The sequence below is a fragment of the Ursus americanus genome, chromosome 13 (genome assembly GCF_024610735.1).
Source record: "Ursus americanus isolate L20-20 chromosome 13, mUrsAme1.1.p, whole genome shotgun sequence".
NCBI classification, from domain to species: Eukaryota; Metazoa; Chordata; class Mammalia; order Carnivora; family Ursidae; genus Ursus; species Ursus americanus.
This window is the reverse complement of record NC_142139.1, coordinates 22,813,432-22,826,715: the sequence shown is the minus strand read 5'-3', so window position 1 is coordinate 22,826,715 and position 13,284 is coordinate 22,813,432.

Below are 13,284 nucleotides of genomic sequence, written 5' to 3'. Positions count from 1 at the left end.
GAGGAATCAGAAACAGGGGCAAAAGCTAACATGACCATATTTTTTAAAATATATGCGTATTTCCTTAAAATATACAATTAACATTGGGGCAGTCTATATCTTTACTGCATAAAAATTCTTCGTTATTTAAATTTCTTAAATTCCATGGAAATCTATAATTTTATTATTTATGCATTGCTATTTATATATGTATCAGTTTCATTAAGATAAAATTTTACTGTAGTAAATGGAAGGGAGGAAGGTCAAAGATTTAAACTTCTGTAGGCCAAGAAATCCACCAGGAGCTGGAAAAGTAAGTGGGTATGAAACTTTACCTGTGAAGACAAAGTATATTAGAGTTCTTCAGAAAACAGAACCAATAGTAGCCCCCCTTCCCACACACACGTGTATGTGTATATATATATATATATATATATATATATATATATATATATAATCTTAATCTGTCAAGAACTATCATTGTCTTTATTATATAATAGCAAAAGGGCAAAACATATAGTACTTCCTATTCACCAGAAACTGTTTTAAAGGCTATAAATATATATATATTTTTAATGCTTGCCCCAACGTTGCAATACACATTTACAACTAACCTAAGTCCATTTCTAAATAACACAATAGTGATTCACGGTAGTGCAGGCATCTTATCACAGAGGATTTCCAATTCTTAGCCCCCATTCCTTATGTTGCCTATGTTTTCCTTTGGAGTCCTTATCATATTAATCAGAGCTATTTTAAATTCCCTGTCAGATAATTCCAAAATCTGTGTTATGTCAGCGGACGGTTTTTTCTTTCCTCTTAGAATGCCTTGTAAATTTTAATTGAAAGCCCACATTACATATCAGTTAACAGGGACTGAGGTAAAAGGCCTAAAGGTGCGGTTTTGAGTAAATCTGGCTAGTTCCACTGTGTTTAATGTTTGCCCCAGTTGTACGTGCAAGAAGTTTCAACTTCTCTCTCTGTTCCTGTGTTCTTTGGGTTTCCCTAAAAACTCCTCCAGAGTGCTCTGTACTCTTTCAACCATAAGCTGCAGCTCCTACCCTGGAGCCCTGCTGACATGGTGGTGATGTGCTGGCCAAGTGAAGCAGTCTGTAATCTTCCGATCACATCTGTCTTGTAGTGGACCTGTGTCCTTAAGCTGTGGTCTTCACAGGTATTTTTATACTTCCCATACCATTTTTGTTGAGACAGGAAAGATAGAAGGAGCTGGAGTTGGGGAAGTGTCCTATACCAAAAATAGGTCAGGCTCTTGGTAAAGTCTTTCCCCCTTTGATATGGAGAACCCACTGGGTAGATTTCACATGGTTACTTTTCCCTTCCCCTGCCAGAAAGATGAGGTTATCTTTTTTGGCTATTCACTCCCTGGTTCCTGGAGGTAAAAATCCATGAACATGCAGGGCCCCCAATTAAGATTATGGCCCAAAAGTTTCTCACTCTCATGCTAGTCCACATTCAGCCTCCAACAATTTGTCAAAATTACTATTTAAGTGTTTCTGCCATTTTGTCCCATCTGTGGCCTCTGCTCCAAGTAAGGAGAGCTCAGCGAGGACTTTGGATTCTCTTGATTCTCCAGAGTTTGGGGTGGCATTTGATCCTGTAACCTCAGTTCTATGATGGGTTCAAGAAAAGTCATTGATTTTCAGTTTGTTCAGTTTTGTTATTGTTCCTGTAAGGATGGAAATGACCACTTCAACTTCTTTATCTATGGGAACTGAAACCAGTACTGTAGCTTTAAATATTTGAAATTATTTAAATCACATAACATGAGGTATACATTATCTCTACTTCATGATAGAAGAACTGAGTCACAGAGAAATTAAGTACCTTATACATGGTTTCAGAACTAGTGTTAGAAATATGATTTGAACGAGGTAATACGGCTCCTGAAACTACTCCTTTCATCACTAGGCCATATTGTCTTTCAGAGAAGGCAACTTGTCCAAGGTCACATAACCAGTATAAGGTGGAACCAGGCATCCTGTGTCTCTAACAACAGCACTGTTCTGCGTGGGTTCAGGTCAGGTTATTGGTCCACATGTCTAGTATGCTCTACAATGTCTGGATGTTTATTATATGTACTTCAATTTACACAAAATTTTCCCATTTACAAATTCTATAGAGACACCCAAATTAACATTCTATCATAATCACCCAATATATAATGGTGACATCTTTCTCTGGCATCGACTAATAATATTGAGCATGTATTGAGTGCTTAACACATGCTAAGTGATATTTCAGTGATTTTTGTACAATAACTACTTTAATTCAGAAAATTCTGTGAGACCAGAGGTACCATGATCTTATTTTAAGACATGAGGGTACTAGATTATAGAAAGTTTAAATAAATTTGCAAAGTTTTTATATAAGTTATCTTTTATTTAAAATACATCTTTAATGTTGAATTATTTTTACATGCTACAGTAGTTAACGCATGAAACTGTAAAAGTCAGTGAGACCTGAGTTTTAATCACAACTCTGACATTTATTAATGTGACCTAGTTAAATTAATAAGCTGATGTATGATAAAAAATTGAAAAAAAAAAGGGAGCTTGCATGCTTATATCAAATTATTTCAGGAAAATAAGATTTTAAAATATTTTCCAAATAAATATATTTCCCCAAATTAGTTGAACAAAGAAAAAGCATGATGGCTCTAAGCACAGTAAAATGAATCAAGTTTTAGTGCTTTAAAAAATATGTAAGTTATAATATGGTAGAAGTTAACAAATGTATGCACTTCAGTTGTTACAGAGTTTCTACTGGCATGTCTTTAAACTCACTGATTCTTTCCTTGGCAGTGTCCAATCTACTGATGAATCCATCAAAGGCATTCTTCCTTTGTTATAGTGTTTTTGATTTCTGATTCTCAGAATTTCCATCTCTTCACTTGTATCCCCTATCTTTCTTGAGTATTGTTTTTTTTTTCCATAAGAGCTCTAAACCTATTAATTGTAGTTATTTCACATTCACCTATATCGTCAATACATGCACATATATAATAATTATGCTGAGAAAAAATTTGTAGTATGACATATAACATGACCCAATGAACTTATGTGGTAATAATTATATATTAACATTTTTAGAATAAACTTTTAGAGAATAATGACAGTTTAGGCACATAATTTTGAAATAAAATATAATACCAGAAGAGCTTACTAGATTATAGAATCACTTCAAAAAATATCTTCTGAAGGTCTGTAATGCTTCTCACATTGTATTAAATGTTGTCTTTTATAGCTTTAATGTCCTATTTTTTTTTTTTTAAGATTTTATTTATTTATTCGACAGAGATAGAGACAGCCAGCAAGAGAGGGAACACAAGCAGGGGGAGTGGGAGAGGAAGAGCAGGCTCCCAGCAGAGGAGCCTGATGTGGGGCTCGATCCAAGAACGCCAGGATCATGCTCTGAGCCGAAGGCAGACGCTTAACCGCTGTGCCACCCAGGCGCCCCAGCTTTAATGTCCTATTATTTTATATCTCTGATTTATATGACCTAGGGCACCTGGGTGGCTCAGTCAGTTAAGTGACTGACTCTTGATTTTGGCTCAGATCATGGATTTCAGGGTCCTGGGATAGAGCCCCTGTTGGGCTCCGTGCTCAGCAGGAAGTCTGCCTGATGTCCCTCTCCATCTGCCCCTTCCCTCTGCTAGTGCACACACAACTCTCTTGCTCTCAAATAAATGTCTTAAAAAATTTATACAACATGAAACTATTTTTCTCCCTTGTATTAGTGTTTTAAGCTACTCACACAATGGAGAAGTTAATCAAAGCAAATAAATAGGCAATTTCCTTACATGTAAAACCTTTTATGAATCATCTGAGAGGTATTTTTTAAAGATTTTATTTGAGAGAGAAAGAAAGCACATGAGCAGGGGGAGGGGCAGAAGGAGAAACAGACTTCCCGCTGAGTGAGGAGCCCATCACAGGGCTCCATCCGAGGACCCTGGAATTATGACTTGAGCAGAAGGCAGACGCTTAACTGACTGAGCCATCCAGGTGCCCCACTGAGAGAAGTATTTAAAAAAAAAAAAAAAAAAGCAATTGCTGGAATTATCCACTCATTATAGTACACATGGTAATATATGAATAATATCCACGTTTGATTCAGATATTCAGCATAAGGGACAAGGTCAGAATTCTCTCACATCTCTAGTGGTTGCTCACTTGCACTACCTTATAGATATTGAGGTGAGTGTGATTTGGAACTTGATTCTGTCAATCCATCTCTTTCTAGCAATTCCTCCCAAAAAGTGCAAGCAACTTAATTACTTTGTCAGACTTATCAAGTAGCAGAATTCACAATTTCAACTTTGTAGTATCTATAAACATCACAGTCTGAGTACAAAATAAATCTGAATCATTTATACAAAATTAACAACAAAGGACGATGGGACAGGACTTCTCTGTCCCAGGGACAATGATTTGGATATCTAATGTAAAGTAGAATTTTTAAATTACTCCATCTATACGTTGCATCCCTTCATTTCATAATTAGTACTGTAGACATGCCAAGGCGTGCCAACCCAGACACAGAGCATAGCTAATTAGCCTTGAGGGATTGAGGCTCCTCAACTAGTTGTAAATTTTTATTCAGCTGGGTGAAAGGCCCCTCAAAAGGTCAAACGATGCTGCCATCAAACCAGCACATGGAAAGAGAACCACACAGAATGGTCAAAGAGGTCATCAATGATAATAAGTACAGAGAAGTTCGAGTTCAAGACCAAAATATTGCAGAGTGATGAGTCGCACAATTTCTGAAAAGGCAATTAAATTTGAAGTACCTCTAATTAACTGCAGGGGTGAAAAGGAGCCATAGAAAGATAGAGGAGGAGGAATAAATCATGGGCCTCTAAGAAAAACATTGTTTTCTTCGTTAAAATTCTTTTACTTAAATTTTCTTCTGTAGAGTTTTAGGGATGGCAGAAACCACCTAATTAAAAATTCACACATTACCTATTAGTCATTTTTCAATCATATTATAGAATGCCCTTGGAAAAGAAGCTTTTGATAATAATGTATTCTACCAATTAAAGTAACCCAGAAATTTCTTTGATTTACAGTAAAGAAACTGTACTTGACAATGAAAGTAAAACTACTTGATTTGCAGTCTCTAAAACAATTTCAATTAATCTGTGCTTCCTTTAATGGCACCTTCTACACCTAAATTGGGTATATCTTTATCAGGAGAGCTTGTTAGAAGTAATTTGAGATTATGACTCATCTAAGTGAAAAATACCTATTAGGAAATGTATGATTTGTCTCATTTCCATTACATTCTTATATGAAAAGGCTTCTGTTTCCTCAGGAAAGGGTAGAAAGACAAATAATTGGGATTATATGTAATAACTAAAAGCTGTACTAATTTTTCAAACACTTTGCAGCTTTTAAAAGCTTATAGAAGTCATCTAAAATCACAGTGATTGAAAAGGCATTTTGCCCCCAAATGATCAATTTGCCTAACTCATATTCATTCATATTATTGAGAACATTTATATGATTTTAATCAAAATATTAATAAATTAGAAAAGTAAATGCATTTATACAGTTTTGCAAATGAGCAATACTTTGAAAAGCTGAAGTTTAAGGTAGCTGTTTCCTTTGCATAGTAAAAAAATCAATTAAATTCAATACAATATTCATCAGAATCTACTTGAATAAAAAAAAAGGTTTCAGGATAATTATCTTGAAGTATGAGTAGGATCATAACAGTCAGAACGAGTAAAGGACATCCCAGGGTAAGGAGAGCAGGGACTTTTTAATAAGTGGGGTGATATAGCATAAAGTCAGAAACAGAACAACAGAAGATCTGCTTCTAGATCTGGCTTAACCACCAATTTGATTTCTGTCATTGAGAACATGCCTTTATTTCTCAGGGCTTAAATATTTTTGACATTTTAAAAATAAAAGTAAGACATAAGGCCTATTGTTTGTATTCCAGATTTTTTATTTTGTATGATTATATAGGCACATTGAAGAGTCAAATTTCGTTGGAGAATGGAAAAGATTTAGTGGCATTATGGAAATTAAGGGAATTATTATAGAGCCATGTTGTGGGAGGTTCATGCTTGCCAGCCTGAGTGAATGTATAATCCTGTAAATTAAGTAAAACAAAACTTATTTATTAGTGTACTATGTCAATAGAAAAAATACAATTTTTAATGAGGAACACAAAGTCATAATAGTTCAGGGTGATGCTTTTCATACTTCTACTGATGTGCTCCTAACACCAAAGGAATATTAAGCCTTAGTCCAAAGAAACCCTCTGAAAATGAAGTTTTGTTTGTTTTTAATGTTTGGGTTTAGCATAAAAATTCATGAGACCTTCCAGTATGTACCATAGTATATCCATAGTTTTTGAAATGATAAAATACCCCAAATCTTTGAAGTAAATTGAACCTTTAGAAACATGCCTCATATCCCATTTCAGACTTCTGGAGATGGGTCTATTTAAGCAATAGGGGTCTAAATTTTGTGTATGTGTGCATCTATATATCTGTATGTGTGGCCGTGTCTTTGTATGTGTATGTGAGTAGATACGTGTGAGTGTATATATATGTGTGTGTATACTGGTGTTTAATTACAAAATGAAACAAAAAATGTAAAATAAAGAGCTCATAGTCACTTTTGTATATCTTATTATCTTCTTCTAGGTCTCTTTGTAGTGTTATACAAATGTGCTCTGTCTTATTTAAATAGACACAGTTTTAAAACAACCAGTTTTTTCTTTGCATTAGCACAAAACCAAATTATACAAGACACAAATTGATTTAGGGTCACATTTTTTGCAAATGTGCTTTAACCAACAGAATTCTAAGTTTGGCTGTAAATCCAAAGCTTAAATAAAGATATAGCCCAAGTTGAACATTGCTAGATAAATGAACAGAAAAGGAACTTTACCACTTAATCATGAAAGTCAAATTAACTAATAATTTATTGTCTAAGGATTTCAAGGCAGTAGAAAAAGTTAAGAAAATTAGTCATAGTTATACGTATATATGTGTATATAATATATAAGTATGTGAATATATATATAAAATATGTATTAAGGGACATTTAACGGACATTTATATAAATAACCATTGTTCCTAAAGTGGGACTTTTCATGAAAGAAATTTTATTTCTAACAAAACTCTATCATGAAATAGGTCTTCTCATGAATAAAGGAAACCATCATTTTTAATGTTTATTACATTTTCATCAGATATTGAAACTTTATATTAAAAAATTAAATCCCTTTATGAACTTTGGCCAGAGAAAAGGAGTGATGGTGGACTTATTTTTAAAAAATAATCTGTTAATATTCCTAGGACCAAACTTTTTTTTTTGAGAGAGAGACAGAGCACAAGAGAGTGCTAGAGAGTTCACACAAGCACAGGCGCGGGGGGAATGGCAGAGGGAGAGAGAAAGGGAGAAGCAGACTCCCCACCAGCACAGAGCCCAACGGGGCCCCAACCCCTGATGCTGAGATGGTGACCTAAGCTGAACTCAGACGCCTTACAGACTAGCACCAAACTTTTATAATGGACTTCTAATTGAAATTTTAAAGTGTTTCCAAATTGTGTGAGCACCCTCATGTTTATGGGCATTTAATGTAAATGGCTTTATTATGAAATCAGAAAAAGTATTTATTGGACACTTATGTGCTATAGTCTGTTCTACCATATTCATACATGTTTATCATTAAAACTCACCAACTCTGAAAGGTAATATTATACTTTTTTTTCATCATGAGAAATTAGGCTAACATATGTAGATAAGTTACCTACATTCACCTACCCCTAAAAGACGGAATTTCAGTTGTCAAGTCTGAATAAAAATTCAAGATTTTCCCCAGTATACTTTGCTGCCTCTCAAACTATAGGAAATATTAGTATCGGGGGAATTCTTTTCATGGTCTAAATTACTAAAGTGAAGGTCATGGACTGTGAATGATGGAAATAATCCCAATCATTTGCCTTCGATCTCTGAACCCAGCCTGCTTCCCAGGCTCTGCATATCCTACACAGGCCCTTTCTCAAACAGTAGTTATCCTGGAGTCAGAAGTTTTGACAGACAAACTTAAGGTTGTCTCTCCAAACTCTGTGTTGAAAGAGATCATCATGCTAATTCAACTGTAAGACTTTCACAGATCCTGTTCCAGTTTTCCCCAGCCATAATTATGAATAAATCACTGGGTGAGGAAATGGTGGGAGTAAGAGAAAGGAATGGGAGAGATAATTAGGCAAATGAACCACTGTAAGTGATACATATACACATTAATGAATTTGTGTTTTCTCCCTTTATTTTTTTCATTAGATTTTTTTCTTCTGTTGTTTCTCTGTTGTCTTGAGCATTCCTTATGACATGAATTTTTCCTACATACAGGAATCTCTGTGTTTTATAGTGGGTAAGGTTATTATTTCAATAATATTAACTGTTAGAAAATCTTAAATGAAGGTATGCTTTTCTGGATATCTATGCAATTTTTTCCATAGAGAAAGATTTGTGTAAAACAATAAGACAATAGATGTTCTCTAAAGCTAGCATGCATATTAAGCATTTTTTTAAGTTCTGGAAAGTTTTATTTTTGATTCATGAGTAAATGTATGATATATATTGAGCAGATAACACAGACTCTAAAATGAAAAGAAAATTTGCTTTCTGTATTTTAGAGAAACTCTTATAAAAATATTTTCCCCATCTCTAATTAGGTGTCATTTTCTACCTAGGCCCTCAAAAAAATGGGTACAAAATAATTATTTTTAAAATAAAAGGAAAGAAAGAAAAAGAACATTGTAAACTTAAATTCTCTGTCCAATAAAAGAGTTAATCTCAAACGTTTTGGTTTAAGGACCCCTTGCAACTCTTAATTATGGAGAATACCAAAATACTTTTGTTTATGTGAGTTATATCTATTTATATTTACCCTATGAGGTGTTAAATGTTTTAAAAATTCTCAGTCTTAATTAAAATGTAGTTGCATGTTAACAAATTATTTTTAGAGAGTGTGCATGTGCAGATATGTGCACGAGGGAGGGGGTGGGGGAGGGGAATGGGAATGAGCAGAAGGAGAGGAAGAGAGAGATTATTTATTTATTTATTGAGAGAGAGAGAGAGAATCTTAAGCAGGCTTCAGTGGGGGTTCAATCTCACAACCCTGAGATCATGAACTGAACTGAAATCAAGAGTCCAACACAACCAACTGAGCCACCCAGGTACCCCAAATTATATTTTTATAACAAATAACTATTTTATAAAATAAAAGATTGGTGAGAAGAATAGCTGTGTTTTCCATATTTGCAAATCTTTTTAATTTCTTCCTTACTTGCATCAGCTGGATTCTCAATGTCTACTTTGATATTCAACTTATTGCAATATCACAGGTCATACAGCCTCTGGAAGAATCTACTGTACACACTTACATACTTCATAAATCATCCAAAATAATCCTTTTGAAATGGAACTATGATCTTATTTAAGTTCCACTAGACTGTTAACTTCATTAGATCAAAGACTGTGTCTGTCTTATGAAGCAATGTATACCCAAATCATGAAGCAGTCTTTTCTTGTTGAAAACTTTCAGTGATTTTCTATACCCATCAAACAAAACTTCTTAATATAAATTATAAGCCCTTCATCTGCATATGTGTCTTTAGCCTCATTTCTATCCGTTCTCTCTTACCTTCCACATACATTTGCCTTTTGAATCCCATACGTATTATTTTCTAAATTTCTCAACAAAGTCAAGCTCTCCCTTTCCTCTAGGCTTTCATGTATGCTGTTGTCACTTGGCCAACTCCTCATTTATTATTTTTTTTAAGATATTAGTTGAACTATCAATTTCTCTATGTTTCCTTCCCTAGCACTATAGAATCCCATCTTACTTAGGTTCTCCAGTGAAAGAATATGTTAAAAATAAATATACTTTAAATTTGCTTAATTGCCTATAATCAATGGTACCACTATTTTGTAGAAAACAACTTTAAATAATAATTTATACACATACTCAACTGTAGAGGAGAAAATTTACTTTGTGTCAGGATGGGAGAATGAACTCTGATTTTGGAAACACATATTTGTAAGTTTTTTAGTTAGAAATTGAAGACGCCCTAAGGGATTTGTTTTTTCCTTTTTTTTTTTTCTTCTGGTTAAGATACAAATTGACTTGTTGAGGAGCAGGAATGAGAAGTGAGGAGAAATCAGATCTGAGAAGAGTAATGGTTTAAAATAGTCATTTCGGGTGATGGAGAAATAAACTGAACAAAGGTGTTTGACAGCTTTAAGATAAGTTACGAGTTTGGGAGCCATAATTTATATCAAAACCAATTATCCCAGTTTTATGATTATCTCCATTAGATAGAAACTTAAAAAGTCTGATATGTCTTAAGGTATAATTCTCATGGACAAACACAATAAAGAGAATAAGGATCAAGAGGGTTAAAGTAATGTCAAGAGAATAGGGGGAAAAAGCCCATGGAATTTAAATTTTAAGGGTAGTGTGAAAATAAAAATGTAGAAATATTAGAGGTGCCCATGAAGTTTGCAAGTTACTATATTTAAGGAGTAAGCTGGACAAAATGGGAAGTAATACAGAGTATTAGGAGTTCTAACTTACTGGGAAGCAGAGCAGAGCAGATTCCGGTGAATATCAATTATGCTATGGGAAATGGCTGCTGGAGTAGAATGGATGGGATATTGGAGATGATGAGGTCATTGGACAGAGATCAAAGTATTACATGGCCCAACACCATTGAATGGTTGGTTCATGATTCCCCTCAGCAAATGAGGAGACATAATACAGATAATTATAAAACAAATGCAAAATGAGAAAACTGGTAGGCAAACCTCAGTGAAGCCGTTTGAGGTATGTGTGCATGTGCACGTTTGTTGTTCATTTGTATGCTTGTTTATAAGGTAGCAGAGACTTGGCAATGGGTCTCAGAGTGAGAAAGCCATGAGAATCCCACTTTGAGACAGTGGAATGCATAGAATGTTAGAAAGAAAAAGCCATCACTACTTAGAAGGAGAATGGAGCTTTCTCTGTAATGTTAAGAATGGGAGAAGAAGGAATTACTCATTGAAGAAATTGAAGATGGAATGCATTTTTGAGAAGGGAGCAGGACTTTTAGACAGTAACAAGAAAAAGCTTGAGGGGAGAAAACAAAGGAATGGAAGGAGTCGTTAGGGCAACTGATGTAGACAATCTTAAGGGGACAAGTATACCATGAAAACAGGAGGGTAGAGCAGGTTCTGTCTCTTGGAGGACATTGCCAGTTTCTCTTTCAGAAAGAACCGTGAAACTCACTGTGCTTACATTTTATCATTTTGGCCAGTTTCTGTAGCTCCTCCATATAGTTTTCTAGTTACTTGATTTTGGAGGCTACAAGCAGAAATTTATTCATATTTAACCTTAAACTATACAATACTTAAGCCTTCTGTTTCCAATGGACACCTGTTTTCCACTGAAAATAAGATTATTCCATACTGGCAAAACATCTTTATTTTGGGAAGCTCACAACCTAATACTCTATGAAGTACACATGGTCTATTAAGCTGCTTTTTAAAGCCTCACCCCAAGAATAACACAATTTAAATGCAGGATAAGCTCCCACATCTCTGAAAAGTTACTAAATCCCCTGCATGGAGGGATGAATGAGCCCCACAGATACTTTCCAAAGTAGGAAAACTATTGAGGTACTAAGGTAGTAGTGTGAAAAATGGAAGGGTTTACTTTATACTTTTCATAAATTTGTTCTTTCAGATTTTTCAACATTGATTTTAAGTTCTATTAAAAATATTTTCACCACTGCTATGAAATTCCAACAACCTTTGGCACTTTACCTCTATTTGATTGTTTGCACCTTATTGATGCTATGTGTTTTAATTTCAGAAATGGTTTTAAACAAATAAGTACCATGACCACTGCTGTCCTTTACCATGGCCTCTGAGACGATCTGGCCTTCTGCTAATTTTCTACTTTATTTCTCTCTCTTCTTCTATATTCTACACTAGCCACATAAAGACACTTGCTTACTGGCCTATGAAAAGCATGCTTCTGTCTCGGTTCCTTTGCCTTGACTTTCCTACTGAAGATTCTGTTCCTTTAGACACCCATTGTCTTATGCTGCCATCTCTATCAGGCCTTCACTCCAGTATCCCTTCAGCAGCAAGGCTTTTCCTAAAAACCCTGTATGTTATACCAGTCCTCCTGCACCTCACCCTAATCTCTATTCACTATACCCAGTCTTACCTTTCTTAACAGCACATATTGCCATCTGACATGATATATTTATGGGTTTACTTGTTTATTGTCCATCTTTTAGTTATAGATAATATGCACCAGGATAACAGAGACATTATTTCTCTTGCTGTTATAACACAGTGCCAAGAATGTGACAGTCATTAAATATTTCTTGAATGAATCCATTTGCTATAGTTAAGATAATTATAGGTTTATCAAGGTTCTCTGTTGTATCTGTACAAGCTGAGAAGACTCAGAACAATTTGGGTTTATAGCTTATACTAGACTCAGTAAAAATAATAGTAAGACTATAAGGAACATTAGGTTTGCAAACTAGCCTTTCTAGAACATCTGAAAATTATAGAAACACAATTTATCATCCTCAAGTAAGTTAATATCTACCACTACTTCTTGGACTACAGCATGTTATCTGCAGTTTATTAGAGCACTTCAAAAAAGTTCAAATCCTGCTGGGACTAACTTGCAGCATATGTTATTGAGTGTGATACAGTCACCTCTATATTCCCTTGACAATGAATGGATCAACCAAGAAATCAAAGAAATAAATTATATGTAAATAAATGAAAATGAAAACACAATGTTCCAAAATCTTTGGGATGCAGCAAAGTGGTTCTAAGAGAAAAGTTTATAGCAACACAGGCCTACCTGAAGAAGCTAGAAAAATCCCAAATAAACAACCTAACCTTACACATAAAGGAGCTAGAAAACGAACAAACAAAATGCAAACCTAGCAAAAGAAAGGAAATAATAAAGAATAATAAAGATTAGAGCAGAAATAAATGATATCGAAATGAAACAAAACAACAGCAAAACCACAATAGAATAGATCAATGAAACCAGGAGCTGGTTCTTTGAAAGATTGTTGACAAAATTAATAGGACTCTAGCAAGACTCAAAAAAAAAAAAAAAAAAAAGAGAGAGAGAGAGAGGACCCAAATAAACAAAATTGCTAATGAAAGAGAAATAACAATCAACACCACTGAAAAACAAACAATTGTAACAGAATGTTATAAAAGCCTATATGTCAATAAATTGGAC